Here is a 6,756-nt window from a genome sequence, read left to right as displayed (position 1 = left end):
CCTCAGACGCTCCTCCGACACCCCTCCGACGCTCCTCAGACGCCCCTCAGACGCCCCTCTGACACTCCTCAGACACCCTCAGACACTCCTCAGACACCCCTCAGACGTCCCTCAGACGCCCCTCAGACACCCTCAGACACTCCTCAGACCCCCCTCAGACACCCCTCAGACACCCCTCAGACGCCCCTCAGACACTCCTCAGACACCCCTCAGACCCACCTCAGACACCCTCAGACGCCCCTCAGACACCCTCAGACACTCCTCAGACACCCTCAGACGCCTCTCATTCACCCTCAGACGTCCCTCAGACACTCCTCAGACGCCCCTCAGACACTCCTCTGGCAGGGCGGGGTCTGCCGTGTCACAAAGGCCTCTGGGTGCCACCGTGTCCTGCATCACCACAGGCCCTGACACCACACACCTGTGTCACAAAGGGCCACACCCCACATCCCTTCCACAGCCGATCCGTCTGGAAGTGGCATGGAGAAGCCCCAGACTTGGCACTTGTAGTCCTTGATGTGCCCAGGCCCCTGTGAGAGGAACTTTCCTTAGGGACACTGGGCCAGGAGAGGCCTTCATCAGCCTGCCAAAGACACCAGTGTCAAATTCAGAGTTTTTGTTGGTTTTCATACAACAAAAGGTTTCACCTTCCCTCAGTGTTACCGAGTGATGCTGTTTGCACACTAAGTAACAACTGCAGAGTTTTGTGAACAGCCCCTCACATCTTTTCATGCAATAAAGAACCTTGCTAATGTCATCTGTGGGCACTAGGCACAGTAAAGAACCCTGCTAGTGTCACCTCTGGGCACAGGGCTTTGGCTAACAATGGGCCTGGTGTTCTCCTCCAAAAAATAAAGATCACAGAATATTTGTGTCCGGGAGGCTGAGGCCTACTCACCTGGCTTGTGGCAGAATTACAAAGCCCAGTGAATAAAATTGCAGTGCTGCCCCTCAATACCCAACAACTGCAGGAAGGCACCCCTTAAAGTGACCCTTGGGGTTCTGGTATCAGCCTTCACATTCCTGTGGGAACAGCTACAGGGTTCACAAGACCTTCCCTCCCCCTGCCCCGTGTCTTATTGAAGGGTGAGTGCAAACTGCCCTTTTCTTCCTGCTGCCTCCTCTCCTGAGAATGTCAAAGTAACTGGATGGAGGAGAAAGACCATTCCATGTTTCATCGTGTCCACAGCCTGCAACATCAATTCAGAACAAAGGACTTTCTGTAAACTGTGCTGCATTATTGTTGTTATCAGGAGAGGTTTGAGACAAAGGGAGAAATTGCACAGTAACCCAAAGCTTCAGATTTCTTTATTTCTGTCTCATTCCTTTTCAAGAAGTTCCACTTTGGATTTCAGAGTGCCACCTTCTCAGCTTAGTGCTACTTGTGTCCTTCCTCTCCTTTCTTTCTTTGCCTGCTCTGTTTCTTTCATAGTGTCTGTCTTTACCTGTGGCACCTCCCAGCCAAAGACCATCATCTGATTTTTATTCCCACTCCACGTGCTAAAACAACCCTTGATTAAGTTACGAAAGCTGGTCATGCAATGAGATTGCAAGATCTTGCTCCACTTGGCTTTCAGCCCCTTCAGAGCTTTGCCTTAAAGGGCGGTAACAAAAAAAAAAGGCTGGAAGGGACCCTGAGCAGGTGTATGAGCCCATGAGGGACAGAGGCTTCTGCCTGAATGACGGTGCAAAGGAGACCATATGAGGACAATATTTAACATGGATTTTATTTATCAAGAAAGGGGAGGTAGGGAGATAGAAAGAAATAGGGAAGAGGTCTCAGAGAGAAAGAGACAGTGAGAGAGAGAAAAGAAAATCAGCTGGAACTAGATGATCTTTAAGGCCCTCCTTTTCAATCTGTTATTCTAGAAGGTGTGGAATTTAATATTATTATTATTATTTTCTACTACTACAATTTCATCTTCTTCATCTTAGTTTTCTTATTTGTATTTACTATTACTAGTATTTATTTTCTTCATCTTAGTAATTCTTGTTCTTCTCATTGTTTTTCTTATTCTAACTCTTATAAATTACTATTACTATTAATTCTTATCTTCTTATTATTCTTAATCTTGTTCTTCTTGTAACTCTTATTCAACTTATCCTTATTATTTTTGTTATTCTTATTATTTTTTATTACTATTTCTTCCTCTTAATAATCTTCTTCTTTACTACTACAATGATTTCTTCTTTATCTTCTTATTCAACTCTTTTGTTATTCTTTTTCTTCTTATAATTATTATAATTCGCTACTAATATTTCTTAATCATCTTATTCCTCTTAATCTTACTCTTATTCATATTCCTATTCTTATTTCCTTTGGGTTTTGTGCGGTGTTGTTGTTTTGTTTTGTTTATTGGGGCATTTTTTGTGGTTTTTGGTTTTTTGTGGGGTTTTTTGTGGGTTTTCTTTTCTTACTACTACTATTTCTTGAACCAAACTTTCATTTTTTTGGCTCTCTGTCCCTGCCTCTGGCACCTGCTCCTCAAAGGCAGAAGAAGCCCTGTGCTCAACCCAGGCCTCGAGGGACAGGCACTGGGAGCCCATCTGCTGCAAAAACTCCCAGTCTCTGCTCCCCATCTTCTTCACTCAACTCAAAGCTCACTTTGTGCCACATCCTTCTCCCACAGCAAGGGCTTGACCCCATTGCTGTGGATGCTTACATGTTCCCAATTGTCCTGTATTGGAATTATCAGAGGCCTCCAACGTCTGGGAAGAACTGTGCGCAGAACTTCACCAGCAGAAGGCTAATTAATTACTTTATTATACTATACTATATTAAAGAGATACATACTACATCATATTTATTTCTAACTACTGAAAAACCCATGACTGTCAGCTGACAGTCCTGACACACACACGTGGATCCAATTGGTCAAGGAATCAAAACACCATGACCAGAATCCAATCAAGCATTCACCTTGGGTAAACAACCTCCAGAACACATTCTACAGCAGCATAACAACAGGAGCAGCAAGTAGAGATAAGAATTGTTTTTTCTTCTTCTCTGCTTCTCTCTGTTCAGAGGGCATGTGAATACCACAGTCCTGAGCAAGCTCTTTGTCACCATCATTGTCCCAACTGGACTGCACACAGGGTCTGCTACCATTGCCTTGGGAGAACTCCTGGCCAGCAGAGTCTTCCTCTTTGGAAAGCTCTTGGCCAACAGAGTCCTCCCAGTCAGACGCTTCTGGGGAGCTTCTGACTGCTCCTTGGGACAGCCCCTGCTCCATGCATTCTTCCCCATGGAAAATTCTTGGTAGCTAAGGGCTTCTCCCTGGGACAGCTTCTGCTCTGCTCATCCCAGCTGGAGAGCTCTCCACAGCTACTGACATCTCCTTGGGAGAGCTCTCACTCAAGAGACTCTTCCCAGTCAGAGAGCTCTTGGTAGCTCCTAGCATTTCCCCATTGGAAAGCTCATGATCCATGTCAGATTCCTGCTCTTTCTCCACGCTGACAAAGCCCCCTCCTCCTCAGTCACTGACAGGGGCAGGACTGAGCCACCCACTGCACTCACCAAGTGCCCACTGAGGGCCTGATATTCAGCCAGCTGGGCAAGGGGCTGGGAGCTGGGGTTCACTTTGTCCTCTTCCATCTCTGTCCTGCTCTAGAACAGAGACATCCCAGGAACTGCTTCCTCCTGAGAGAGGCCCTGGGGCTCTCGCATGGCTTCCCCAATGACAAAACAGTGGATCCAGCCCTCCCTCAGCAGGTTTGCGGGGGATGGGAAGCTGAGCAGGGCAGGTGAATGGCTGCCTTTGCCACCTCTTGTACCTCAGCAGTGATAGGAGCACGGTGCTCCTGCTTTGGCTTTAATCACCATGGCTCCCTCTTTGAGCAACAAAGTAAGAGTGTGTTTTCCAATAAGTCTGAGAATCTGAGGAGGAGAAACGTGGTATCTTGGAGGATGGCAAGAACTGCTTATACTAAGGAATTAAGTTGAGGGTTGCCACATAAGTGGAGCAAGGTGATGGTAGCAAGCTATCCACCATGAAGATAAAACAACTCAAAAGGGAGCCCGCCTTAGTGTATATGTGTAAAACTGGGAAAAGGAGGAACTAGGAACTGCTTCAGATGTGACATCCTCAGGAAAACTGAAACACAGTGGGACAGCTCACATAACCAGAGCTCTCCAATAAACGAAGGGCTCATTAATAAAGTCAGAAAGGTAAAATTTGGAGGAGTGCCAGGAATTTGTTACAGAGCCACCCCCTCACCCTGATCAGTTCAGTATCTTTGGAACAGCTTAAGGAAGGCACGTGGTAAAGAAGTGTCTTGGGACTGAGCTGCAACACACCAAAATCAAACCAAACCAAAACAAAAAAACAGTATACAGAAAGCAGAAGGAAAACCAGCCTAAAGAGGAAGAATTTAAAAACATTGCACCAGTGTGTTAGGATAAAAAATTCAATTGGAGTTCCAACTGGCAAGGGAAGATTTAGGACAACAAACAAAGCTTCTACAGATGCAAGGACAAGAGCAAAATCAACAAGGAAAATGTAGGTCTGGAATTGTGCCCTAGTGACAGGGAAAATGGAGAGAGCTGGGAAGTCCAGTGGTACCTTTGTCTTCACCAGCAAGACCCCCCAAGTCTCTGCCCAGAGGCAGGGTTCAAGAAAGACAGCAACCACCAGGAGTAGAAGATTAAGTCGTGAGGACACAGCTTCATGGCTTCATGAATCCAGAATAATTCCACACTGGATTGGACACCTCATTACTGGCTCCATGGAATAAAGGAAGTTGCTGTGAGAATCTGAGAGTATAAAAGGTCCAAAGATACACATTCCAGACAGAACACTGACAGAAATGTTTATTCAAAGCACCTAGAAATGCTTATTCAAAACATCTTAACACAACCTTCTACAAATAAAAATATTGCAGGCTTACCAAACAAAATAATCTACTTTAAAATTTCATTTTTGGGTAATTTTCTTTAGTTACACTCAATTCCTCTGATTCCTCTGGTTCATCCTCCGAAATCAGTAATTTCTGTGGAGTAGAAGGAAAGACAGGGCTTAGAGATGCATTTTATTATAAAACACTGGAAAATAATCCCAGTAATCTAAAACATAACTCTAGAACTCTGCTGTCCACCTCAGTCCTCCTCACCCACTGCCTTTCAATGCCAGTAGTTGAATTGAAGTTGTTTACATTGTTTGTGAGCTGGCAGACAGACTCAGTACACCCACACTGACTGCCAGCCAGCCCATATGTAACTCTGAACAGCCAAAAATGCCTCCTGGCTAGATGACATCATAAAGAATGCAGAACAAAAAAAGAGGGAATTTCTGTGTGGAAAAAGAATGATGGTAAAGGAACAGGGAATATCAGGCTGCAAAGAAAACAGATTTTGTTATATCTGCTCTTCACAGGATGCATATTTTCTTTAAATCATTCCCTCTTCCTATAACTTAATCTTGCTAAACCTAAAGACAAGGGGAACAATATATTGCCTCATTAATCATATATGGAGATCTATGCTGAAAAATGTTGAAAATCATCCAACTCCTTGATTTTTTGGAAATAAAGAGTTGGAGGGAACTTTGAATCTATCACTTTGCTGTGTTTTCAGGCATTGGCATCTGCCTCTGTGCCATATCTGACAGACACCTGGGCTCATTTGTTCTCAAAAATACCCCAGAAAAGCCACTGGGAAAACCAGAACTGCTTTGTTGTGGTGGACCAGAAAATGTATTAGAATCAAATTCAGTCCAAATGGTTATTTGAGTCCAAGGGTCTTTGAGACAAATCAGGCTCAATCCACTTTTGCCAAATCCAAAGCAGAGCTATAATCTGCCGAGATTTCTGATGGATTCGACCCAAGCCCAGGGACCCTGTAAGATGTCAGTCCCAAACACCAGGTCAGCCAACTGCCTGTTCTGCCCTGAAGCTGGAGAGCACCTTCAGAGATGGTGCTCAGAAAATTAAAAGCAAATAAACTGAAAACTACAAGACCTGACCTAAATGTTTAGTGTATACCTCCAGGCATTTTCATATGGTTTAAGGTATTTTCTAATCCATAAAGACAGTGATTGGCTTCAATTTATTGTAAAATGGACTGACTACAAATAGATAAATTTATCTGATATTTTCATATCAGATAGGCAAGCTTGTAAATTTTAAGAATAAATACAAAGAACACAATTGGTTGGAGGCTTATAAGCTAAATATGAGTAAACATGGATGCATCCCTGTTGCTGCTTGTAACTGTGTATTTAAAACAGGCTTCTAAACTGACTGGAAGAAAACCTGAGCACCTGAATTTCTGATCTCCTTGGTTTGTAGAAGAAACAAACCAACCAAAGACTATTCAAACCAGAATGTATAACAACACCAAAAATTTCTTTCTCCATATTTGTTTTGCCTGCTTTTGAACTACACTTGGGAGAATTAAGAATACACAGTTGTATTCATGAGAGAAAAGTGAAGTGCTCAAAACTCCTGAACTTCCCAGGATCCGACATACTTTGAATTTCCAAACTGTGGGTTTTTTTAACAAAAATGAGACAGTCTCTTACAAATTCAGCTCTGCAAGTGCTGTCAAGTGTATATGCACAGAAGTGTCACTTTTAATTTGTTCTGTTGCAGTATATGAATTTAACTTCTCATAGTTTACCTCTCCAGAGGACTGCCCTCTTTATGAAAGGCAGAGATTGCCATGGTCTCCCAGCAGCACCATGGCTTCAGCTGATTGAAATCCACAATTTCAAACCCTGACTGCTAATTAAAGAATGAGCACACGTGCCCCATTTCTCA

This window comes from Geospiza fortis, unplaced genomic scaffold, assembly GCF_000277835.1.
Source record: "Geospiza fortis unplaced genomic scaffold, GeoFor_1.0 scaffold17, whole genome shotgun sequence".
Taxonomy (NCBI): domain Eukaryota; kingdom Metazoa; phylum Chordata; class Aves; order Passeriformes; family Thraupidae; genus Geospiza; species Geospiza fortis.
The sequence above is the reverse complement of the archived record's forward strand: the minus strand, read 5'-3'. Positions refer to the sequence as shown.